Genomic DNA, 27907 nt, shown 5'->3' with positions numbered 1-27907 from the left:
TAGAAAGTTTGGTGCAGTTCTCAAAATATCCCAAAAATGAAACTGCAAACTTTATTTATAGTCTAAAGGCATACTCACAATATATTTCAAATATAAAAACAGAATTCTTCATAGTACAAATTCCATAGCAAATTCAGCAGTAATTGTTCTTTTATTTTTTTACCAGACAAATACTGTTCTGATTAACCAACTAAGAAAGGACAAAAATAAGAAAGTGGGGAAGAGGTATAACACAGCTTCTAGAGAGATGTCCAACCACATATTCCAATATAACTCATCAAAAGTAACTATGTGGGATACAATTGTATCATACCTTAAAATAAACAGGCACATTTTTAATAGTCTACTAATCTGTTCTTTATTTCTATAAAGCTTAATAAATATTCATGAGTAGCTCCATGACATCTCATTAGTGAACTGTTAAACAAGTTGAATAAATGCTGAATTAAACATCTGTAATGAATTACTGAAGCCTCCTAATGCAATATGAAACATTTATGCACACATACAAAAACAAATTTACTTTACTAGTTCCAATTTGTATTTTCAATCTGAAAAACAACTGTGTTGCAAAGGCTAAATCTATATTGCATTTTTATTTTAAATATTCAAGCCAACAATACCAGCTCTGTATGGGTAAGATTACTCATAATAAAATTTGCAGAATAACTTCATATGTTGTATTGGAAATTTGCTTAAGTCAACCTTTTCCATTCTGATGTCCTTCAAATATGTTGATTTCAATTCCCAGACTCTTTTAGACACCTTGTCATTGACTCTGCTAGCTGGAGGATATGGGAGTTTAATTCCAGTATATTTGGAAGGGATAAAATTGGAGAAGACTCTGTAAACAATTCAGCTCATTCTAACTGAGCATCAAATGAAATTCACTTTTACCAAACACTATTTTTAGTATAATTATATTCACAAGCAAATACAAGAGCAATATATTATTCAACATTGATAAAACCTTTTGCATTTTAAGCATTTTACTGTTGCTATGTAAATGCATTTTTGTTTAATACAAGTGATTGAAAAACTAAAGTTCAGCTTCCCAATTATAAAATTTGAAGATCTAATTATTGTGTATGCTAGTTAGGAATTTCTGTTCGTTACATTGGTAAGAGTTAATAAATCTTAATTTAGATTTAATAAATCTTAATTTAAAAAAACTATTGCCAGTTAATTACAAAGGAAAAAGAAGAAGAAACATAAAAGTATAACCCACCGGTGTCAAACTTGATCACATCACATGATGTATCATGATGTATCGTGACGTTTCTTGCCTTTGGGAAGCCGGAGTGGCTGTGGCCTGCGCATGACACATCCAGCCCATGGGCTACCAGTTCAACACCTCTGGTAACCCAACTCTTTAGCAACAGCAACATAATATTTGTTAGGCTACTGATAATTCATGACACCTTGTTTATTTCTGAATAGGAAGCCAATTTCAGAAGTCGGAGTTCTCAAATTCTGGCTTTCACAAAATTGTTTTCTCTTTCAGATTCTTATATTGAACTAATCCTACCTAATGCATTTGAAAATTAAATGGTCAAATAGAGAGAGAGAGAGAGAGAAATAGCCAACACATATTAAAATAATTTAATGAATTCTTTTTACTGCATGGATTTTGTGGTGAAACTGCCTATTACAATATCTCTTGAATTACATAAAAAGTAGGAAGTATTATATTATTATTTATTGCTGTGGCGCATTTCTATCTAATCTTGTTGTTCTAGTTATTTCTCCTTCTGTGACAACAATACATGCAAAATAAGAAAATATCATAAGTCAAGAAAGAGACCCAGTGATTACACAAACTCTGTCATGACTCTCATTTACATCAATTTCCCTTACATTACATTACTCTATCAGTATATATTTTCATTATTTGAAATGTGTGTGTGTGTTTGTTTGTGTATGTGTGTATCTTTCCAACAACTTAAATTCCATAAGATTGTTAAGTACTGTATATTGCCATGTAGTTTACAGTTTTTTTAAAGAGCAAAACAGTTCATAAAATATTTAATATAGCAACAAGGTTTTCATTACAGGTAGTCCTTGGCTTACAACCACAATTGAGCCCAAAATTTATGTTGCTAAGTGAAACATATGATAAGTGAGTTTTGCCCATTTTATGATTTTTCTTGCCACTGTTGTTAAGTGAATCATTGCAATTGTTAAGAAAGTAACATGGTTGTTAAGTGCATCTATCTTCCCCATTGACTTTGCTTGTCAGAAGGTTGCAAAAGTCCCAGGATGCTGAATCTTCATAAATACGAATCAGTTGCCAAGCATCTGAATTTTGATGCTGCAATGGTCACAAGGGTGAAAAACAGTCATGTGACTTTTTTCAGTACCGTTCTAACTTTGAATTGTCACTAAATGAACTGTTGTAAGTCAAGGACTATCTGTGTACTGCACCAGTGGATTTTGGATATTACAACATGATTTTCTCATTCTTATATTTTTCCCATAGTTCTGAATCTGTTCCATGAAACTCAGGGTCAGACTGAGTAATTCACAAAAGAAGAAATATTACCTCTTTTTATTCTATCAACAAATTAAAGCATTTTATTGCTAAAGTGAAACTTACCTGAACTACTTCACACTATCATAATTAGAATTAGATACAGAATTATGTGATACATAATGTAGGTAAAATTATTTTTTTATTCTATTTACTAATTATTCATGAAGAAATGTAATCTTTACTAAATTATTCATATGTATTTAGTAATACATCTAGTATCTAGTAAGTATTTAATCATATTCTACTTAGAATATTCCCTGACAAAGGATCCTTAAAGGGACAGATAACCAGCATCCCTAACTTGTAACTCTAGAACATGGGGTGTCAAACTCGCTGCATCACATTGCCATCACGTCACGTATTGTGAGGTTTTTTTCTCTTCACGGAGCTGGTGTGGGAGTGGCCTGCGGGTGATGCATCTGGCCCACAGACCGCCAGTTTGACACCAGTGCTCTAGAATCTCCTATTGCAATTTCTAATTAATTTTAGCTTAAGAGTAAAGGAAATAGATGTGATAAGCTTCTTAATGCTTAGTATACTTTCACCAAGAAAAAAACATCTCCCAATCCTTGCAAAATTATTAAATAGAGAAAGAAATCCCATTTGCTTCTCCTTTGATGATAACAATTACAGCCCCATCTTGCCCACCCATAGACCTTAAATGTAAAAAAAAGGCAATTAAAAGGACGTTGGTCTTACCTGAACGTCTATTTTCAGAAGGGGGAGGGAATGGTCACACGTGGGTTGTTGTCAAAGCCTGATTGGTCCAAGACTGAGAGAAAACGCTTAAATACTGGTGCCTTCCATTCCTATCCCAGTTTCCTCGAAGGCGAACGGTAGAACTGAAAAGACAAAAAAAAAAAACACACACAACAAAACCCCCGGGAACCACCTGGGCCCTCCCCTTGGCCCCGACGGAAAGGTCTCAGGGCGGGTTGTGACCATTCCCTCCCCCTTCTGAAAATAGACGTTCAGGTAAGACCAACGTCCTTTTTCCAGAAGAGGGGGAGGGAATGGTCACACGTGGGACATACCCAAGCTACCGTCCCAGGGAGGGAGAACGAGAATCACCAGGGCCCAAGGGGAGCCTCAACCGCCACCCCCAGAGGGTCCCACCACCAAGGACACACTCGCATCTGCAAAGCTCCCAGACCATAGCGCCGGAGGAAGAAGCCGGGGAATCCAGAGGCCGCGCGACAGACGGCCTCAACTGGCCCCCCCGCGGCCCCCGAGGCCACGCTCGTGTCGCTCCTAATAGGCTGGGCCGCGAACTCTGACGGGACTGGCCCGTCGACCCGAAACCCTGAGGGCTTCCGCAATGGCCCGGCGCAGCCAACGCCAACTGTGGCTGAAGACACGCTCGAACCCAGCGACCCCCGGCTGGAGGATCAGTCCACAAGGGCTCGACCTACGGACCCCTCGGTCCGCTGGCGATGGAGCCGCAGGGCGCGGTGCGCGCCCAACCAATGCCAGAGCTTAGCGAAGGAAGTGGCCACCTACGGGAAGAAGGCACGAGCAAGGCGAAGCCTCGCCCCGCCCCTTGGAGGCGACGGGAACGACCTCAGAGCAGGGTGCCCAACTCCACGTACCCGGGCGGAGACAACCGCCACAAGGGAGCCAGCCGACGAGCATACCGAAGAGATTCGAAGAAGCCCCCCCTGAGCACAAGGGGGAAGAACACACGGGGAACCCGCGGACCGAGGGAAACCCAGAAGCCGCCCCCTACCGAGAAGCTCGATCAGGGGGACCTGAGAGAGGGAGAACCCCCACCCCCTCCAGGGCTGAAACAATTCCGCCACCAGGCGGCACAATCTTGTGGATTTCCGAAGTCAGGCCCCTCCTGCAGGAACTCCTGACGTTTGAGGGAAAGGTGCCCTGCCAGGCGAAGCCAGGGGAGGCCAGGCGGATAACACCGCCGGACGATACCCAAGTGGAACCGCAGCCGCGGTCCGTAAGGCCCCCAGGCATCCCTAGTCGAGAGTGACCCCGTTGGCTAGAGCAGCCTCCAACAGCTGCCAGACAAGAGTCATGGGCCAGATGCAACCCCAGGGACCAGGCGAAGCAGGACCACCACCCCCCGCTGCCAGGCCAAGCCTTCCCGCGGGCGCCTCCGCGGGGGGCCACCGACAGCTGGACGAGGTCCGCGAACCAAGGCCCCTAGGTCCTAATGGCCCACCCCCACGGTCAGGGTCCCCATGGAACCAGGGGGACGGGAGGCCCCATACCGAGACCGCAGGTCACCTCCTTTCGAGGGCGCTTGCGCCCTCCACAGAACAGGATAGGAAATGGGTGAAACCCCAGGGAGGAATAGAACACGCGGCGAGCAAGGGAGCGTCGAACTGTCGACAGATCCGCCAAAAAAGAAGAACCGACGACTGAGGGAGTAGGCCCGCTCCCCTGGTCAGGGCCGCCCGATGCTGCCGAGCCGCCCGGAGACAGGAGAGCCCGGGGAGATTCTCGACTCTGGGGGCAACAGAGGCCCCACCGCCCAGACGTCCAGTCCCGAGCATTCCGGTCGAGGGCTGGAGAAGACCCCCCCCCGACAGATGAGGGCCTGAGCGGTCCCCGTGCCAACGGGAGGTCACGCGATGCCCAGCTACGGGGCCCAAGGGAAGCGCAGAGCCCAGCAGGACAGCACTAGTGCCATACCAGTGACGAAGGGTAAGCCCCGAAAGCGACCACCTGCCGAGAGCGAACCGGGAGCCCCCTAACCAGGACGAGGCTCCCCAGGAGAGTCCAAGGGTCCGGCGGGCGGAACTATCCCTGCTCAAGAAACATCTCGCCCGATCTGATAGAGGGAGGTTGAAACCGAACAACATCCCTAAGGCCCTACGCCAGCGGGCATAGGCCGAGGTGGAGCTCCTGGACAGACTCACCCCCTCCCCTGACATGGAGCCTATGACCGACACCAGGCAAGCGGAAAGGGAAGAGGTGGACGCCGGAGAAGCCAGCTGAGGAACAGGACGGGGCTCCGAGCTCCTAGAACAGGCGCTAAATAACCGAAGACCTGAATAGGCTAGCCCGCCAAGGAATCAGAGCCCCCAGGATGGGGCGCGGACAAGCCGCCCGGGCCGCCAGGCCTTAGTGAAATCCGGAGAACGGAGACCAGACCAAGGGAAAAGCCCCGGGGGGGGAACCCCATGGACCCGCGATGACCGGCCAGAGCCGAGGAACGAAGATAAGCCCCCCGAAGAGCCACCAGGCCAGGGGCCTCCTGTCTGAAACCCCGAAGGACCGAAAGGGGGGAGAACGCTCTCCCCGCCTGTGCACTAGAGCGGTGCAGAAACGAGAGGGCCCGCTAAGCCTTCCGGCCACCCGTCCGAACCGCAGACAGATGCGAGAGGCGCTCCAGGCCCTGGTCATCCGGAGGAGTCATCTGCACTCCCTGAAGGCCGAAGAGAAGGACAATGGCCTGAACCACCGGGTAGCAGCCCCCCCCCGGCTCCGGGATGGAGGGATCCCCCAAAGAGCCGGCGGGGAGGAGAGAACCAACGCGGGAGCGAGGCAAGCAGAGGCCCGTGCCCAAGCGTCCAATGCCGGCCGCTCTGAGAACACGCCTAGCGGCTGATGGCCTCCAATGGGACGACCCGAGGTCAAGCCCCCCCCCGAGCGGAAGGGGTGCTGCCCCCCCCTTGTGGCTGGACCGTCTGGACCAGAGGAGGGAGCCGTAGGCGCTCCTGAGGGATGAGCTGGAGAACTGCCTACAAATGGAAGAGAAAAACGCAAGATTATTGACAGAATCGGAAATCCATGCCGGCACATGACAAAGAAGATTTGGATCCGGCTCAGCTGTCACAAGTGGGCGAACTGTCCCGTGTCTCCATCCTCGGACCGGGAAGAGCCCCCCCCCCAAGGGGTCAGTCCTCTCGAAGGCATGGTCATCCAGAGACAGCGGGCCGAGCCGGTCCTCAGTCAGTGACGCCGGCAATGAAGCCCGGACGACGTGACCGAAGTGGTCAGCATCCTGGACGCAAACTTGAGCGAGCTCCGGTCGCCCCAGGGAGGAAGGGCGGGCTGCCCCGAGTCAGAAGAGACCCAGGCGGCGAGGCTCCCTGGGACGTGAAAGCGCTCCCGGCGCTGCCCCAGTCACTGACCGAGGCCTGACGAAACTACCGGGAGTTGAGTCCGCAGAGGGCGACCCCCGTAGCGGCAACGGGAGGACATCTTAGAAGCTCAGCGCGCCCGATGAAACCAGGGCAGCCACTAGAAGGTGACGGACTGCAACTGAATCGCCCAGGCAAGGGCCCAGTTACTCTAGAGCCAATGGCCCAGGCCCCCAGACAAGTCGGAGGAATGCGTCCACTGAATGGTCAGCGCCTCCGTGCCAAGGGAGGAGTCGAGATCTCTTTCCAGACCATGGCCGTGGCAGAACGTGGTCCTGCCAGGATCAGTGGGCGGAGGCATCAAGGTCCCCCCCACCAGCTGGCCATGCACCGAGCCTGCCCCAGGCACAGCAAACAGTCTGAGCCAAGACGCCCAGAGATGGGCCCATCCAGGGCCACAGCTGCGATTAAAACGCCTGAGCCGGTCTACTCTACATAACAAAGGTCGGATTAGCCTGCAACAGAAACTCACCACCTGGCATCTTGGAACTCAATCTCCAAAAGGGAATGCTACAGATCTAAGCAGGCCAGGAAGAACCCCTGGCCTCAATAGAAATGGTTTTTTTTTTTTTTTTTAATTATCATTATTATTTACTTATTTATTTATTTATTCATTAACTTTTAGTCCACTTTATTTCCCTAGCAAATTTCCAATTTCATCATTGACCGCGGATCAAGTAGGGGGGAACATAGCCCAACGATGGGCGCGGCCCAGACCCCCATGTCTAGAAGGGGCGGAGAACCATCTAATCCTCCGTACCACCATAGGCAAAACCAGGCCCCGGGAGAGCCTACCTGCACACGGGTTAAGACCCTCGACTCACCACCACCCCCTGGACCCCCTGAGTGGGGGAGGGAGAGAGGGACCCCACTCTACTTGGAAGGAAGGGGAAACCTGCCTGGGAACCCCAGGGCAGGAAAACCAACCCCTAGGAGTGATCTGGGGGGAAAAAGGCCTGAGGCGGGACCAACCCCAGACCCTGGGATAAGGTCAAAGGCTCATACATGTAGATCTGATGCAAGTCCCCAGAAATGTGCACGGCCCTCTGTTGGGCCCCACAGAACAACAGTTCCCAAATGGCTAACCTCTGAAGGAGGAAGGCAGAGCCAACCCAGAGTAGGCCCGGGTAGAATCCCCGGGCACCAGTAGCAAAAGGAAGACCAATATTGCAAGCCCTTAAGTTCTCATCTGCTAGTCATCCCTTACTGGCATCGAATTAAGCACAGTTGTGAAGTGCGTTTGTACATATATGCATATATATATATATATATATATATATATATATATATATATATATATATATATATATATATATATATATAAATAAATATTTGTATTTGAGCTGATAAACAAATAAGGGAGACTCGTATAGCCTATTACAATCCATTTAGCTCTCATCAGCTAGCCTTATAATAAGGGAGACTAGAATAGGTCTATTTCAAGCTATTTAGACCTTATGTTAATTGCAATGTGAAACCTCCGAGCCACAATACTGTTCCTGCACAATGCAGCCCCTGACCTCCTCCCACAAGAAGGACTTCAGGGCAGAGGAAGACATGGGGGGGGGGAAACACCCTCCCCCTCCCCCTGCAAGGGCTTTTCTCACCTGCCGCCAGGTCTGCCACCTGGCCCTGGGGAAACTCCAAGCCCCCCCTCCATTTCCCCACTTACGCGTCCAGCCGGAAGGAATGGAGGATTCCAAGCCACTGTAGGCCCCACCGGGACCTGGGCCTGCTTTCTCTGCTGCCTGCCATGCCAAGGAAGAGACCGCACCAGCCAATGGACCTGGGTCGAGGCCCGGTCCTCGCACACGTGGCGACCAAGCCAACATGGCCGCCGGAACTTTCATTTTCGATCTGCGGCTCCGATGGCCCATTGAAAGGCCGTGCTGAGGCAGGCAAGGACGGGAGGCAAGGACGGGGGAGGCCACACGGCTCTCAGGCACGCTCCCCCTCCCCCAGGAATGCTCGTAGCAGTCCGAGCCGATTCTCCTGCCTCTCCTGGCTATTTAAAGGAGAAGGCAGCCTCTCCAGCAGCTGAAAGGAGATCTGGCACCCCCGCACCCGGGGACGGGCTGAGACTCTGGGCCTGCGGGGGGGAGGCAGCATGCCCCACTGGGCCCTCCCCCACCGCCCGGGGCAGTAAACTGTCCCTTGGGGCCGCAGCTGCTGAATTTAGTAATTTAGAAATCTTTTAAATGCCCAATTAAACCAAATAAGACCAAATTGAATAAAGTAATCCTACCAGTAATTCTCAACAGTTCTTGGACCAGAAAAGACTGAGAGGAAACTGGGATAGGAATGGAAGGCACCAGTATTTAAGCGTTTTCTCTCAGTCTTGGACCAATCAGGCTTTGACAACAACCCACGTGTGACCATTCCCTCCCCCTCTTCTGGAAAAAAGGCTGTTCATGATTTGCCCATTTGTTTAAACATGATTTTCATTTCATTTGAAACAATCGTTTGTAGTCTATCTTGTCCTGCAGTTTTTACATCTTGCCTTAACAAATTAAGAGTGGGACTGGAGGGTTAATAACATTTCAAACTGCGAAGAGAAAAAGAATAAAGAATTTCCACTTTATAATGTTTATTTAATATTATGGGCACTTAATGAATGCTCAAAGTGTATGTTTGTTTTATTGGATACATAACAGCCAATTCATAAAGCAACTCTGATTAACTAACCTAATAAAAACAGCAATATATTAACAAATAACACAACACCATACTAATCAAAAAAGAAAATGAAAAAGATGGCAACTAAGGAGAATATAATAGTATACATTATATTCACACATAAGCCCATCTGCAGATAAGCCACCATCAATTTCTTAATCAAAATGCCAAGAAAAACGTGCTCCCTGTGAATAAGCCAGGGTGGATAAAAATCAATGATTTTTTTAAAAAAATTAAAAAAACATTTTAAAAAATTTAAATCAGATTTTAAAAATTAAAACAATTTATTTATTTTTTATTAAATTTATTTCAATAAAATGCTTTTGGAATAAAAATCTATCTAAAGATAGTTTTCTGTTTAAGATACATTAATAATCCATTTTATTCAGCATGAAATGGATATTAGTTATGTAGCATGAGACTGTATATTCTGCAATATTGGAACTGTTGATGAGTCAACAGCAGGTCAGAGGAGGAGCCACTACGGGACGGATGAGATAACAGTTGCTCTTTAAAAATTATGATTTAAATTGAGTTAATTTCAATCAAGCCTTTTTTACTAGTGATTTAAATCAAATACACCCTGGAATAAGCTTCACTGGCCCCAAAACTCCATATATCCACAGGCATATATGATAACAGCAAGTTCATACAATTCAGCAGCTTAACTATCTCCTGACCCCTATGGACAGCCAGATCCAGGTCTTAAAAGCTTTGAGGAAGCCACATGGGTACGCCTCAATCTAATTTCCGGTTGAATGCATGGAAGGCATTACAACAGACTACTTCTTAGGTTCTTCCACGTGGTAATCTTTAATTGACAGGATCCATAAGATCCACTTTCTTCCAGATTTCATGGGGAGGATGGAGACAATTAGACAAAGAGAGTTCATGAAATATTCCAGCATCATTTCAGGCTTTATAGATAACAAGCAGCACTTACAGTTGCATATATAAACCTACTAGAAGCCAAGGCAGTTCACAAAGCAAGGTTATAACATGGGTTTACCTAGATATGCCTATAATTGCTCTTACTACTATTTTCTGGGCCAACTAAAGCTTCCAGATGTTCTTTGAGGACAGTCTCATATAGAGTGCATTGCAGTAATCAACTCAGGAAGTGACCAAAGTACATCACAATTGCTTTCTTTTAAACAAATTACAGTTGCAATGCAACTGCTCTGGTAAAAATAAACAACTCACTTTATTGTAGAAATGTTACCTTGACATTATTTTAAAATGTTAACTTATCTGAATTTTAATTTTACCTTTCATCACAAAATTATTTAAAAAAGAAGGAGACATCCTATAAAATAACTGCAAAGTAAACGAAATTTAATCCTCAAACAGGAAAATCTATGTAACATAAAAGCAGGAATAAAGTATCCAAAGTAAAAGATCTACCAATACTTCTGACAGTTTCAGTCTTGTGTTCCATTACTGTTGGGTCTAATGCAGGGGTGAGTTGCTGCCAGTTTGCAACCCCTGCGTGTGCACTATTCAATGTAAATTGTTCTGCGCACATGCGCAGAACAATTTACAGTGAACTGTGCACGCACAGTCACTAAAATCCAAAATGGTGGCAGCCCAGGGGCGGCAAGGGAACCAGTTTGGGGGCATGGCAGGCCTGACTTCCACTACCGATTCGGCTGAACCAGGTCAAACCAGCAGCAACTCACCTCTGGTCTAATGTAGTAGAATAGTAGAACAGAATTGGCATTTCACTATCATTTCTGGCTAGACAACCAAGTTCAATTATTTTTGAGAAAAAATAATTAGAATCTCTGACTCTATAGTTCACTATCTTAGCCACTATTTTACATCTCTTATTTTTCTTCAGGTTAGAGTAAAAGAAACAAAAATAGATTATACAGCATGCCAAGATACAAACCACCTAATGATCAAATCTGTATCTCCAAAAACTTGACACCATGTCATTGCTATAGTTGTTACAATTAGACTGCTTCAAAAAGGCTTTACAACGTAAACTTGAAAGAAATCAGCAGATACTACAGGGAGGATTTACTTGTATATTTTATTTTGCAAGATATAAGAACCCATTTGACTATCTATGCATGTCAACTATAACATCAATTTCGTCCCACTAAAATATAGTAGGATTAAAATCCAGCAGAGATAACCAAATAATATAGCAAAATTCTGGGGGTTTTAAGTGACAAAGTTTTTCTCCTGGTAATGGTCCACCTATTTGAAAACTGATAGGTTGGGAGGAAAAACCTGTAGAACATGTAGATTCTCTACAAATATTCACACTAAGTACAAATCTCTCATGTCATTAGACTTAGTTCAATATGAAAGCACATCTTCAGATGAAAGAAAGACCTTCCACATCAGAATGTAAATAAATATTTGCACTGCAATAAATGTGGATTACTTGTTTCCTTCGCTGTTCCTCATGGCCATGTTAATGTGTAATCTCCCATTCAATTAGCAGAAAAGCATACAGTCTTTTGCCCCAACAGATGGACTCTTTTCTGTCTCAACTACAAGGCTAGCTATTGAAGCTGTTTCTAACAGCTTTAATGTATGACAATTTACACAAGTAATTGGTAAGTTGTATTGACTGCATTTTTTTGCATTCCCATCCAGTGTCATCTGCCAGTGGGAGGAAGAAACACCAATTGCTTCCATTAATAAGCTCTACCTGGGTCTACTCATGGGGATTATTCAAAAGCTAAAACTAGCGTAGACTGCAACATCAGGGGCAGTTCTTGGGGCCTCTAGCTTAGCCCATATTACACTGCTGTTCTGCAAGCTACACTGACTGCCAGTTTGCTTCTGGGTGCAATTTAAAACTCTACATGGAATGGGTCCATGCTACCTGAGGAACCATTTCCTCAGGTAGCATGGAGGAAGAAGAGGTGTGCTTACAGCAGCCTAAATTGACAAATAGGTTTTAGGAACACATCAATTCCCCCCCACCTCCATGATATCATCATCAACACAGACAACAAAGCAATGGCACTGAGAACAATAAACGAAGGTATTCAGTCATTCAGGTAATGTCCCACTTGCGACAAAGGGAATCTATGAGAGACACAGTGGAAGTTCATTTCCCAGGAAAGGTTGACTATATCAAGTGACCAATTGCTTCGTCATAATGAGCGTGAAAAATGCAAAACCATGTAGTTATTAAACCATGAAACAAGTTGGAAGAAAATAGTGGCTTTTACCTGGAGTAGTTATATGGAATTTCAGCCTCATTTTAGCAGACAGTAACCAAATATTTAAGAGGCTTAATTCAAGTGTGCAATAAAAAGTCTTCACTAGCTGTACCATACTGTCTACTTAGCATATGCTAAGCCACCTAAAAAGGGATTTGACAGTTCCACAGGATTGTATCATGTCCTCTATGCTGTTCCATTTCTACATGAAACTACTGGAAATGGTCACTCAGAACTCAAGCATGGCTTTAAAAACACTAGTAATTTGGTACTTATGAATCCTGCCTGAGCTTGAAAATAGGGAGAATGATAAGTGCTTGGGGTTCTCTGAGCTTGGTTGTTTCCTTGCAGACATTTCATTACTAGACTAGGAAACCTCTTCCATGCTAGAAGGGAATAGAATTTGCTCTGTTTATATAGTAACACACTCTGTCAATGTCATGTTGTTTTCTTCTTGGGTATTATGTTCATAAATTATGATAGTCATAAAGGGAGTCATCACATGATTGACCTGATTTTAAAACATTTTTGCAGCAATCATTAAGTGATCTGTGTTTGTTAAGTGAAGCTATTGTTCATGGCCAGAACCATGGGGACACCGTGATTAAAATATACTATTGCTGGCTGAATCTGCCTTCTGCCAGAAGTTCAATCCTGACCAATTCAAGGTTGACACAGCCTTCCATGGTCAGTAAAATGAGGGTCCAGATTGTTGGGGGCGATATGCTGATTAGAGGACAGGAAGTCGTCCATGGGGTCATGATAAGTCAGACACGACTTTGCAACTAGCAACAACAATGCTGATTCTGTAAATTGCTTAGAGAATGCAGTAAAGCACTATGAAGAGGTATATAAGTTTATTGTTATTATTATATGGTGCTTTTGCCAAAAAACAAAACACAGCAAAAACATAGTAAATCATAGTCATGTGACTGCAGGCTACTGCAAATGGCTGTAAATTTGGCCCAGTTGCTGAGTGCCTGAAATGCAGTCATGTGACTATAGTGGGCAGCCCTGCTGTCAGAACTGTCAGAATCAGATCATAAGTACCTTTTGGGAGGTCATTCGTAACTTTGAAAGGTCGCTAAGTGACTGATTGTAAGTTGAGGACTACCTGTAGTACCTTGTTGGGGCTGTTTACTGCTTGATTGATTGTCTGTGGCAATTGTTCATTGATTAGGGTATTGTTACCTGTTTCCTTATCTGATGATAACATTGGTGTTAATCCCCGGGTTATCTGGGTATTGATTACTAATGAAGATATGTTTTGGTCTTTTTGTTTCCTTTTCAGCTTTTTTATTTTTCTTTTGAATGGTATATAGATGTTGTTTCAACAGATAAACTGTTGATGGCTGATTTGTCAAGAGTGCAAGGCTTCCAGAAATTCTTTAGCATTTTTTGATTTAGCTTGGTCTTCATGGTCACAGTCTCCTAGTTGAAATCATGGTTTTCATTGTGTCTTCTGATTGCTAGTTTGTGGTCATGGATGCACTCCAATCTTCTGCTTATCTGTCATAGTGGCTATTATAATTCTTTAAATATTTACATGTTTTGTTCTTTGGCTTTTGAATCTACTTCTGTTTTACTTAAGATGTTTTTTTAGTGGGATTTGGTTGGTTTGTGCTGATTATGCCATGTGGTTGTAATACTCTGTTGATTGTTTCTGAGATGTTTGAGGGCTGTTAGCCTTTTCATAACTTGCATTGGTTGTGTTATAGTGGGCTAGATGGCACTTTTTGATAAAGTTGTGTGGGAAAAAGTTCCATATTTATGGAAGATGTTGTATAGGCAGTCTGTTTCCTTTTTGGGGGGCTTCTGGATTGTTGCAGTGCATTTGTGCTTGTTAGAATAATGTTCTTACATAGCTGCTCTTGAGAGAAATGGGGTTGTTAATTTGGTAGTGGAGCGCTTGATTAGTGTGGGTGTTTTTCAATAAACTTGTATTTCTAATTTGCCACCATTTCCTCTAATCAATGAGGATATCCAGGAAGAGTAGTGACTTGTTCTCTTCTTTCCTTCTGAATTTTATTTTTTGAAGTTGTTGTTAAACAGTATATTCCTGGATGAGTGCCTTCTCTAGTTGTTCCTTTTTTATTGAAACAAAAGTATTATATTGCAGCAACCCATGTTTAGATTACTGCAACCATGAAAAGCATCTGAACATTTCAACTGGTAAAAAATGCAGCAATCTTTCAGAGCACAAAAATGAGATTATATAATCTCAATAGTGAAAGTCCAGTGATTGCTAATTGTTTAGGACTTAATTTAGAGTGTTGCTTTTAATATTTATGTATCTAAAAATCTGTTTCATTATGAAATTGGGTTATTAATTGGGAATGTTACTCCACTGGCATATTTCAGCCAATTGGCATCAACACTGGATCCAGTCAGCAATCCTTCAAGGACCTGAATTTTGGACTGTTGCTACTGAACACCAGGTCAAGTTTTTAATGAAGCTGGCTTCATCCGTAATCTAATCCTCTGGCAGGAAGCTTTTCTGTCATGGTACCTGCCATCTGGAAACTTATTCCTCCACATATTAGAGCTGATCCAACCCTGCTAACTTTTTGTAAGGCCCTGAAGACAAGATTTTGCCACAAAGCTCTCCACCCTAAGGGTTTGGGTAAGTCTATTTTCATGCTGTGTTAGTTGTTTTTTCCTGCATGTTATTTATAATTTTGTTATATTTTATTGTGTTCTTCAATAATGGTAGCTACCCAAAGTTGTATGTGTGAGATGGACAGTCATATAAATTCAATAAATAAATAAAATCAAGTGAAATATAATCAGACATATGAGAAAAAAAGTTACAACTGCCCCAAAGTCTTGGTTTTTGAAAAGGCCTTAAGACTCAGACTTTTGCTTCTGGACTCTTAAAATGCTTTTAACATCTTCATTGTTCTTTATCACTGTTAGTGATATTATATTTTTGGATTAACATTTTTATGACTATAATTTTTATGACTATTGCTATTTCCTATTTGTTTTATGGTTTAGGACAGTGATGGCGAACCTATGACACGCGTGTCAGTGCTGACACGCGTAGCCATTTGGGGTGACACGCACAGGATTTCATGCGATTCATCCTCGGCTCCTGCACGGCCGCCGAGGATGAAAGAATCTTTGCTGGAGGAACGGGGGGGGACGTGTGATCTCCCCCGCCCACACTCACTTACTGTATCGCCGCCGCCCCTTTCTGAGCGCAGGGGCTGCTGGTAAGGCGTGCGTGCCGTGCGCACACACGTCATCAGCGCGGCGAGGGAGGACCCGCAGGAGAGGAGCGCGGGAACAGTGCGCGCCTCTCTCCAGTCAGGCCGGCACAGAGAGTCTACTCCTGGGACTGTCGGTTACGACCGCACCACAGCAGGGAACAGCGGAGTGCCAACGGGAACTGTGAGCGCCATTAGCAGCAACTATTGGGGTGCCATGGACTTGTAATTGCCCACAATAACTGAGATAAGTGAGGGGGAGGTTGTGTTAGCTTGTTAGGCTAGTTAACCCCTAATTGGCTATCTATAATTCTATCTGCTGTCACTGGCCCACTGATGGAGCACCCAAAAAATAAAAAAACAAAGGTTAAGTAAAGGGAGTGGTAGTGGCAGTGGCCGACCATTTCAAGAGGCATGGAGCGAGATGTATGGCATTATAGAAAAAAATGGCAGATCATTTTGCGTTCTATGTACTGAAACGGTAGTAAGCAGAACGTGGAATATAAATAGACATTTTGAAACTAATCATTCCCAGCTCTTGGAAAAAAGTGAGGATGAAAGAAGTTACTAAGCAGGTATGTTAAATAATTTGTTTTTGGTTTATTAAATACAATTATATATTGCAATTATACATTTTTGTAGTTTAAACTATAAATTGCGCAAAATTATGTTTTTGTCGAAGTGACACACAACGTGAGTTATGCTCGATTTTTTGCCGATTTTTGACACACCACGCCAAAAAGGTTGCCCATCACTGGTTTAGGATACTCTACATTCAATTTTGCTAGTTACACAGACAAAAGGTATAAATGTATTAGAAACAATGAAATAATATTCTCACAAAAATTCAATCCCTTCTTTTTTTCTATAAGCAAAGACAAATACCATTACCAAAGTCAAGGGTAAGAGAATTAATGCTACTTATAACATCTGCAATACTAAAATATACAGTATGTGAATAAAATATCTGGGAAAACACAAACATCATAGCCCTTATCTACCCCAGAGTATTATAAAGTGCTACATTCAAAAAATATCTTCATCTGTTAATTACTCCCAGATCTACAAAAAACTTGTAATATATTTATGATAAAATGTGCGTTGACCTGTACATGTTATGCACACTGTTATCTTTCATTCAAAGCTGTAGGCATCCCTACAATTACAGCCCCTTAGGTACTCTATCTATGGAGCATAACACTCCAAGTTAAATCCATAATAATTCATGAATTTCTAATTTAAAAATGACTATAAAAGTAAATCATTGAAGTGCACCGCAATTAATCCTGGCTGAGTCATACATCTCATACACCATTTCTAAAACTTAACCAGCACATAATAATTAGGCTAAGAATGGACAATGGCTTTTAAAAAAATATTTTTCTTTCAATTAGAAAGAAAAATGGCAAATTAAGGTAACTAGCAACAGAACGTTGTTTCTATAAGCATATTGGGATATGAAAGACTGATATGAAAGACCACCAACAAAATAACCCTTTGACACTGAATTACACATTTTCAGCTGTGATTGGCCAATAGAATAAAATAATCAAAATAGCAAGATACGGCCTTTATGAATCGGCATTAACTAAAAATTACAAAATAGTGATTGAAATATGCAGATTTTTTTAGTCTAGAACAGTGGTAGTCAACCTGGTCCCTACCGCCCACCAGTGGGCGTTCCAGTTTTCATGGTGGGCGGTGGGGGTTTGCTGTAACTCTGCTTTGTAAATTTTATAAAGTAAAGTTACTTCCCTACTTTGTAAATCACCATTACTGTGGAACCGGTGGGCGGTTAGAAAATTTTACTGCTAACAGAGATACAAAACTGGGCGGTAGGTATAAAAAGGTTGACTACCCCTGGTCTAGAAAATAGGCAATGATTTAAAAATTGATTCCAGAAAACTACTGGTATGGTCATAATTTCAAAATCAAAATGGAAAATTATTTAATGTAATTATTTTGGGAAATTATGTGTACCAGAGAGTGCAGTATTTGTTTATTTTATTGGATTTATATCTGAGCTTTTTCATACTGAACCTACTATTTTATATTGTGATAAAAAAGGCTTTTTCATTGAGTGAAAAAAATAATACCATAGGACTTAATATGGAAATTAATAACAAAATGGAAAATACTATTTATGGTAACTTAGACAATTTACATATCAATTAATTTAAGCTATTATAAATTAAATTACAGCAAGATTAATTTTAATGGTTTTAATAGCTGATTTTATTTAAATATGATTTGAACTTAATTATTAAGAAGCAGTTTTATTGGATTTACATCTGAGCTTTTTCATACTGAACTTTCAGCTATGGTTGAGACATTTGGTCTTTAATTTGATGTTAATTATTCTTAAAAACACCCCACAATGTCACAATGAAATTAGCTCTAAAAACAAACAACAAACCATCAGCTCAGAATTTTTTAAAACAGATATAGGAACCTGCAGTTATGCAGATATTCCTGAATTATAACCATGCAAACCCAGTAGGAAAAGATTGTGAAAGTTCTCAACAACTCTGGAGAGCCACTGATTTTCCTATTTTCAATTATTTATGATTAGTCTCTTTAGTTCACTAAAATTATAATTATTGTTTAATAACTGTGTCTCTACTGTCTGTTCATCTAATATGTAAAATTAGCAATGCTCATCTAATTTGCATAATACATTATGTAAAACACACCCTCTGTAAGCTCTGATTTAACAAGAAACAACCTTTATATTTAGCTTTAATCTGTTAGGCTGAAATCTTAGTAAAAGAACTAAGCAATGTGAGCCTTTAATAAAAACTCTTTAATAAAGAGTTTTCTTTCATTTGCAGACTTTCCTAACCATAAAATAAAATGAAGACATACGAATGAGAAAAAGAAGTGTAATACTGCATGTTTTTGTTTGTTTCTTTAAAAATGTTATATGGCCTCCAAATCAAACAACATGACTCTGAATGGCACAAGACAATCAAAATAAAACAATTAATAGTAATAGTAGTAATCAATAATATGTGATCTCGCTCAGACTCCTACCTTCTTCCTGCACATCATGATCCTAATTCTTTGGGACATAACCATATTTTAAAGCCTTTTGAAAGATCAATAGGGTCAGAACCAACTGAACTATTTCTAGCTATTGCCTATTACTACTAATAACTATTTGAAATAGAACAGAACCAAATAAAATCTTTATTGCAGTCAATGTCCAGGCCATAGACTATTTAATATGTGTTGTACTAAATTCAGTTGAAAATTTAAAGATCATGGAAAGGTCCATACTATCTATTCTCTATTCCGTATAGCAAATTCCAAATTAAAAGTATACCCAAGAGATGACTGTTAACATCTGTCTGGTAAAAGGCAGAGGATTAGAAATCCATTACCCATCATATTAGTTCAATCATCTGACTGACTACATTTATCCTAATACTCACTGCACAATCTGCTGTCGTCTAACTTAGTACCATTACATTAAGTCTTGCCATTCTTGCAGTAGAAAAAATAAGGGTCTCTTTTGATGAGTGCTATCACATATCTTTTTTGCCATTCAAATCATCTTACGGCTAAATGTATCCAATTCTTTCAAATGTTTATAGACCTTGTTTTCAGAATGGTTACTCATCTTTTGAATCTATTCTAATTTATTTTGAATCACAGGGCCCAGAATGTCTCAAAACAGCTTTATTATGTAATATGAGTTATAAACTTTTAATAAACCCATAATTTAATTTTTTCATATATGGAGAATACTTAAATCAGTACCATAAGGAACAGATAAAAAGAAAATGATCTGTAGCAATGTGCGAAAACATATAAAAAGAAAATGATCTGTAGCAATAGTCTTCACTATTCAGCTGTACAATAATTATAAATTACAATGAGTCCTGCATCCTCTGAAACTACATTTCAAAGATGAATCAAACTTACTTTATTTACTTTGCAGCACTGTAGTCAGTACATTCACATTCAGAGCTAGGTATTTCCCGCTGGATCATATTAAAGCTGTACTTAGCGTGAGGACAAGAATAGTTCTCATTTTAGAGAACTAAGAATATACAAGAATGCAGGTCTAATGCAACTAAGCCCCACAATGTCCTTAATGCTACCTCCGTCTCATTCTGGAGCACCAGTAGCGAGGAGATGGGCATATATACACACGTCATGTGGACTTAAACAGATAGCCATAAAGCAGCTTTTGGATATCATGACCAGAGATTATAGGACATAATTCAAACCAGCTAGAGAGCATCTTGTTGAAAGAAGCTGCACTAAAAGTAGTCCTCCGATATTCTTCATTGTTCTCTTTCCCCTCTCCAAATACAAACTACATATCTATAGCGATATTAATGTAGATATAGACAGTGATACAGATTTATATTCAGAGAGACACAACAATGTATTCTAAGAGCTACAGTTCCTATAGGATAGCTATGCAAGTTGCACACTTTCCCAGGTAGCTTTGAAAATATGTAGAGAAAATATTTTTCCCCTGAAAATCTTAACAAATGTATCAAAGAGCATATACATCCCTATGAAAGCCCAGAACTTTCAGATCCTGCTTCCCTTTCTTTGCATGATAGCATCTTCTCACTGTATGCAATTTAACAATTAAAATGTAGAGTTGTATATTAGATATAAAGTCCTATGCAGAATATAATATCTGCTTATCTGCACTCCAGAAGAAAATCTAGAAACTCATTAATAATGTTTACGGGTAATCCTCAACTTACAACAATTCAAAGTTTATTTATTTATTTAACATTATTTATAAAATGTACTGGCCACCCATTGTGCCTCAGGGTAACCCTGAGCCACTTACAATCATAAAAAATAAAAACTGCAAAGATGAAAGGATAAAAATACTACACAGAGCCAAAAACAGCAGTCCAATAAAAATATGTGTTGAGAGGAAACAGAATGGGAGGAGAGATGGTATCTGATGTGCTGCTCCCCCATTGAAGCCCACAAGCCAACTGGTAGAGACAGTTCTTTAGTCTCTTATAGAAGGTCGGGAGGGTTGGGCCAACTTCACTTCAGGGGGCAAGATGTTACAACGTCATTGAAAAAAATGACTTATGACTGACTGTCCCACCTTCCCACTGTTGCAGCATCCCCATGGTCACATGATCAAAATTAGTACATTTGGAAACTGGCATGTATTTGGGACTGTGCACTATCCCAGGGTGATCACCATTTGCAACCTTCACAGCCAGTTTCGGACAAGCTAAATCAGTGGGGGAAGCCAGATTTGCTTAATAACCATCTGATTTACTTAACAACTGCAATGATGCTCTAAACAACTGTAGAGAAAAATGTTGTAAAATGGAGGGAAACTCACTTGAAAAATGTCGTAAAATGGAGGGAAGCTCACTTAACAACTGCCTTGCTTAGCAATGGAAATGTTGGATTCAATTGTGGTCATAAATTGAGGAGTACCTGTATACTTTCCAACCCAATAGATATTGTGAAAGAATAAAGGGGCTGGAACTTTACCTATTAGCATGACAATTGTTTTATAACAAAACAGAATGGGACCAAATTTAGAATGGGGGAAGAAGCACCAAAAGAACGATTAAGTTTGAAAATGGGCAGAATCCTGATGGTTGCAGAGGAAAATAATATCCTTGCATGCTAATGCATTCATGGAGCAGTATTTTGTAACTCTGGCAACTTTAATATATGTGGATTTCAATTCTAAGAATGCTGGCTGGGGAATTCTGGGAACTGAAGTCCACACATCTTAAAATTGCCAAGGTTGAGGAATCTGCTCTAGAGGAGGAAAAGTTAGTAACAGGTCAGAATGTTACCCAAGCCTTCGTTCTAAGCCTCTCCTCCTCCCTCTCAGGCGCATGACTGCTGTTATTAAGGGATTAAAAAGAATTTAAGAAACCATGTTCTGTGTGCTTTCCATGGCTTTTTAAAAACCCAATTCTATAGATTTTTTATGCATGACTAATCTGATGCCCTGAGTCATACCGCCTTTGACTCCAGTACTAGATGATATTCACTCCAATAATAAGCCTGTTTGTGTGCATCTATTTGAACCAATTCAGGGTTTTTCCTGTTTGCAAATGAATATTTATGAATGGTTATATAACATCCCATGTACAAAAAGGTCCAGATCAAACATAGACATGCTTCTACTTCAAACAGCTTGTTATTATGTTTTATTAGTACTCAGTAATAATTTATTGACCCTGTATATTTATTTAGAAGAAAATGTCTATTACTCAAAATCATTATAATTTAAAAAACCATTTTCCCAGGATGGTTGAGAAGCTTTGAGACTACAGTGAAGCAGCTTTCAGCTATGAAACCACAAAAGAAATACTGCAGACCATGACATTAATCATTTATCATATTTTCAGAATAAAACAATGACATTTAATGCTGTGAATACCGTTTATTACCCAATGCAACATTAGGCCATTAGCAATCTATACTTAGTATTAAGAACATATATTTTACCCAATTAACAAGTACTATTATTTATTCAATTATTATGCTGTCCAAGTCCAGTAGAAAAGTATGGATGCTTTTCAAAGAGGCCACTGTATAATGGAGATTCACCTAGTAACTTTCCCCCAAAATGTAGCTACAAAATTCTTTATGGATTCATATTTAAATATATGCAGGGCAATGTTTCCTTATAAGGTTAGATGGAGAGATAAGGCGCTTCTAGATTCTAGAGCATGACACATCAAGTGTCATCTCTAACTTTCCTTCCAGAGCAATCAGTTGTAGCACTTCAGCATTCATGTAGTTGGAAGGGACATGTATCTTTTTTCCCTTGGTTGATTTCATCTGGGATTTTTAGTAAAAATTAGGTATGCACCAAGTAATCCACTCCCTGCACAAGATTCTCCAGAATAAAGGGATTGTTCTCAGTTCTACCTCTAGTTCTCTCGCAGTGCTGCTGACAGATTCTTTTCCAAATCTCTTAATCAAGGGGAGCAAGCAAGCAAGACGGGGAGACTTCAGAATTAGCAATCTGTTATTTCTTTTTCCATGCCTACCCAAAGGAACTGAAATGCAGCTGCTGTGTTGCTGCTGGTGGTGGTGCTGGCTTTAAAAAAAAAACAACGCCGTTACAAAGGACCGACACGAGGAGCATCCTGCTTTATTGGAAAGCAATTCAGGATCCTTCTTGAGAGTTTTAGGCTTAATTCGTTTCAGCGCGAGAGTTGCGCGACCACAGCTTACCTCCGCGACTTTTCCGCTTCAATATAGGCGCAGTTTCTCGGGCAAAGGGACCGAAGGGGGGGGGGGGTAAATAAATAAATAAATAAATAAATAAATAAATAAATAAATAAATAACACAATGCAGTCGGAGGATCAAAGAGGATTGCAAGGCTTACTCCCTTCTTCGTTCGCCCCTTCCTTTCTCCTCCCCCCAGAGAGGAGGAGGCAGCTTACAAAAACGATCGCCTTGGAAAGAACAACTGCAGGTAAGGAGAACAAGCTCTAAGCACTAAAAAAAAAAAAAAAAACCACTACCCATCGGCACCAGTTTTGGAAAACACTAAGCCGAGACACCCGCGCCCCGCTTTGCCCTTCGGTCTCCGACTGAAAACCGCACCCGCGACCTACTCGGGAACCAACGCAGCTCCCCTTCCGCCTCCGCAAAGGAGAGCCTTCCACCGATTTCGGGGATGGGGAGGGGGGTGGATCCGCCTGCCGCCTCGGCCCTCCCGCCAGCCCAGACTCCAGCCAGACTTGCGCTCCCAGCGAAACTGCAACAGGAAGAAACTTGAAAGGGGATCCAGAAGCGACGTCGGGGCAAAGAGGGAACGATCTTCGCCCTAAAAGAGACCGTCCCGGCTGCAGAAGCAACAGCTGGCCGCCCCTTCGTGCAAACTCGCACCTGAGCGTCCTCCGAGGAAAAAAAGGGCCAAAGCAAACTCTCTCTCTCTCTCTCTCTCTCTCTCTCTCTTTTCTTTTTCTGTGATTTAATTTTTTTTTTTTTTACCTGGCGGTTCCTCCTTTCCAGCCGAGACGTCGCGGTCAGCTGTGCCTCCCAGTCCGTTGCACACAGCGTCCGTAGCCGGAGCTATTTATAGTCCGCAGCTTCCTTCCAGCGCACTCCGGCATGGGGCAGGAGAAGTGGCCAGTAGAAGCGGGGCTGGCGGGAAATGGGGGGACTCCGCCAAAGCGACAGGCTCCGAGCCTTCTCCCTGAGCGCCAGAGCCGCCGCACGCGCCGCGAGGATAAGTTACCTCCTGCCCCGCAGTTGCTGCAGCTGCCGCTCGCTCGAGCCAGGGGCGCAAAGCAAGGCGCGCGCTCTTCCTTTCGGCGCCGCCTCCACCCTCCCAAGTCTCCTCCCTTTCACCCCCTCCTTCCGACAATGTCACCGCAACTCGCCGGAGTCTCCCGAGCTCGGATGGAGCGAAGGGGCTGAAAGGCGCAGGCGCTTTAGGAGACGGGAAAGCGGGTGCGCCACGCTGCGCTCGGCTGTTTACCACCACCCTCCTCCTCCTCCTCCTGCTCTCTCTCTCTCTCTCTCTCTCTCTCTCTCTCTCTCTCTCGCTCTCGCTCTCGTAGGCTCTGCAAAGCAGCTCTCTGAGGTGACCGTTGGTTCAAGAGCCGGAGTCGGAGGAGAGGAACAGGAAGAAGCCGAGGCTTCTCATTTGTCTCCTGGTGCCCAGAGGGAGCTCCGCTCCTGCTTTCTTTGGCCCAGCAAAGACGGGAAGGAGAAAATGCTTTTCACCGCTTCTGATTGCCTATTTTCCTGGCGGTGTCCTTGGCGAGGGGTCTCCAACCTTGGCAACTTTAAGACTTGTGGACTGCAACTCCCAGAATTCCTCATCCAACTTTACTGGCTGAGGATTTCTGGGACTTGCAGTCCACAAATCTTAAAGTTGCCAAAGTTGGAGACCCCTGTACTAGGTGGCAGGCGTGCTTTTCTGAAATAGTAATGACTAACCATGATGATCCGATGAAGTTACCTGGCAGGCAGCTATATGTCTGCACCTTGTCAATATTTTTCTGAACAACCTTTATGAAACCCGAGATAAACGAAGTAAAGGTTGTTTTCAGGTGGATTTATTTTATGATAATTGCATTGGGCATTCATGTGTTGGTGTCTGTTATGAATCTTCAGCCTATGTTTTAGCTCTCTTTGGGCTTATTATCTAACAAGTGTGATGATGAATTAGAAAGACTTGATAAGTGCCCTGGAGCACTTCAGACAGAGCAGGAAACTAGCTGTTGCTCATGAGAAAAAGCCTCGGGCATGTCTGAATCCCACTGTAGCCGCACTAAGGAGAACTAAGGAGCAATTTCCTGACAAAACAACAACTCGCCTCCAGAAGTTATGGGTGCTCCATTACTGGAGCTTTTTAAGACGAGATTGGACAACCATTTGTCTGAAATGGTATAGCTGAAAGTCTTGTGCAGGGCGTTGACTAGAAGATCTCCAAAATGCTTTCCAACTTCCCCCCCCCCCCTCCGTTATTCAATCTAGAACTAGGGAGAAATTTCCTGACAGAATAATTATAATCAGTAGAATGACTTACCTCCAGAAGTTGGGGGTGCTACATCACTGGAGATTGGACAGCCATTTGTTCAGAAAGATATAGGGTTCCTATTTGTACAGGGGGTTGAACTAGAAGACCTCCAAGGTCTCTTCCAACACTACTATTCTTCTTTTAATATTTTTAAAAGATATTGAGACTTTGCTAAAGGTTTCCGGAAGAGCCAGTACAGTACAATAGGGACATTTATTATCATTAATCTCTTCCATTTATTCCTCTAAATCTTGTAGGTTTTCTGAAGGTGTATGCAGGTGTGTATATTGCTAGTTGGTTAATTTTACATCAGAATTCTGGGATTTTAAAGAATCACAATATTTCCATCTTTCATATTCAGGCTAAAATGAATGTTCTCATATAAATGCCAAAGTAGATAGTCTATTTGCAAATGTCTGAATATCATACTTTTCTCTTGACTTAATTTTTTCTGAATTCTAATATTTTGAGAGATACATTCACCATTCTTTCCTTTTTTAATGCAGAATATTAAAATATTGTGTAATAAATCAAACACTCTTTCAGCCTGGTTTTTTTTTCAGATCTACAATATTCTTTTTAGATTCAATGTCTGAAATTGTTTTATAAACCTGACTAATGATTCTTTTTTATCAACAATTTTACTGGATCAGGGTTTCCAAAAGAAGAAATTACCAGTTTATATTATAAACATGTGACAAATGTATTCTTCCAGTGGCATTCTATATTACTTAAGGACTGGTTCACAGGAATTTTATGCAATATGCCCTTAGAGTCTCTGCTAATCTTCTCTCACAATGAACCATAGCATGCAAATTTCCCTCACAGATACAAATCTGTAGTTTTCCAACATTTATTACCACAATCATGGCAGCTATAAAAATGTTTGGACACCATGGGAAGAATCAGTACCATGAAAACAATAACTATTTTTTCCATATAATATGGTTATCTATCATTGATGTATGTATCATTGAGGACTATTGGGTCATATCATAAGAATATTTTTGATGACACACCAATAGTCTTTAATATTCTGAATAAGTAGTATATGAAAAAAGTATTTGGGAAGACTTACTGTGGCAAATAAGTAAGAGAAATTAATTTTAATCTAAGTTAATATGAAAACAATGTTACAATGATCTGTGAAAAAATACCACAATTTCTCAAGTAAATCTTGGTGGGCACTCAGAAAGAGGACTGTAGGGACATGCAATCATGTACCCTAAGATGGAAATGCTGCTGCCTTAATTCTGATTTGCAATGCCACATACTAGCAATACAATTATTTTTATATACAGAATTATGGGCTTTATGGATTCTTGCAGTGTGATGCTGAGACCTCAGAATTCTACCTAGCAATGGGAAGGAATATTTTCATTTTATTTGGAGTGCCCTAGCAACAAAAAAGAAAAGCATAGCATCACCAACATCTGTATTGATTGGGAATCCTGAGTCTTTAAAGGAAAATAATTTATCTTATATTGTGACATAACTAATCCACATAACAATAAGATACAGTAGACCAAATGGTTTTTTAATCTTATATTTGTTTTTTATACCTAAATATTCAACATCTCACGTATCTTTCATTCTGTTTATTAAAAAACTTGGAGAATGAATGAAAATACATTTGTACAGATAAATTTAAAGCTGCTTACAATACAAAGTGGAACAGAATCTTGATTTTTATGCAGCTGTTGAAAATGTTTCTGCCCTATCAGAAATGAATGGTGACAATCAGCACCATAAATGTGAATATCTAATTTTTTAAGAGCTAAAACACATGAACTGGTCTATTTGCATGAATGCATCTTTCATATACTGTATTTTGGATTACAATTTCAACCAGATACTCAAATGAGCCATACTAGCTGGAGCTGATGGAAACTGAAATCAAAGTTCCTGGTTATAGAACGCTTGTGATTTCTTTCACATTCAAAATCTTTTCCAATCTACACTCCTTTGTACAATATTTATGCTGAGGTTGGAGAATTACCACAATTTAAAAAAAAACCAAGCTTAACTTCTTGCCCTTTTCGAGTTCTATGAAGCCAAAAAGGTTGGGAAAGCAGTGAGGTTCATTTTTTTTAATGAAAAACCTATTTTTAACTGCAACTGCAATTAAATGTAAGCAATTACTGCTTACAGAATTCTAGGTTAGATTACACAAAGATGTGATATTGACTGTACAAGAAATCATTGAAACAGATAATGAAACAAGTGCCTTATCTGCTTTATGCAGTTGACAGCAGTTAATATATGACTGGAGAAATGTCCATTATTGTGATGGGTAAAGGTTAGAAGTGTTGTAAATTGCAGGGACACATTATATTTATGCTTAGCTTTATTAAATTCTGGTCAGCAAATTCATGGAGGACATTATTCTAACATTTTAGTTTATTCATCAAGATAAAAACTGGCTTATTATTATTATTATTACAGCCAGATCCTACCCAGCTCTTCTTGCAAAACTTCATTTATTTACATATCCTCGTATCTGTACCAGTATATACTTAAGATCAGTGACGTGCGGTGAGGTTTATGGCTGGTGAGGCAAGCGGGCAAAAGCAGCCCTGCTGCCCCGGCACTGTGTCTACCATAGAGGCGGAATGCCTCTATGTCGGACACAGCCGCAGAGATTTCGGCTGTCGGACACAGTCCTCGATGTCGGACACAGCGCCAGGGCGTCCGA

General features: G+C 41.6%; 1 protein-coding gene across 1 annotated transcript in view; it reads right to left on the bottom strand.

The window, feature by feature from the left end:
• The window catches only part of INPP4B (inositol polyphosphate-4-phosphatase type II B), a 235260-nt gene extending 212303 nt beyond the window's left edge, over nt 1-22957 (bottom strand). Inside the window, 1 exon segment of the mRNA XM_032223560.1 lies at nt 22910-22957. The gene's annotated coding sequence lies outside the window, so the exon portion shown is untranslated.
• Between the last annotated feature and the right edge of the window lie 4950 nt (nt 22958-27907).

Source organism: Thamnophis elegans, chromosome 9 (genome assembly GCF_009769535.1).
Source record: "Thamnophis elegans isolate rThaEle1 chromosome 9, rThaEle1.pri, whole genome shotgun sequence".
Taxonomy (NCBI): Eukaryota; Metazoa; Chordata; class Lepidosauria; order Squamata; family Colubridae; genus Thamnophis; species Thamnophis elegans.
This window is presented reverse-complemented; position numbering and strand designations above follow the sequence as displayed.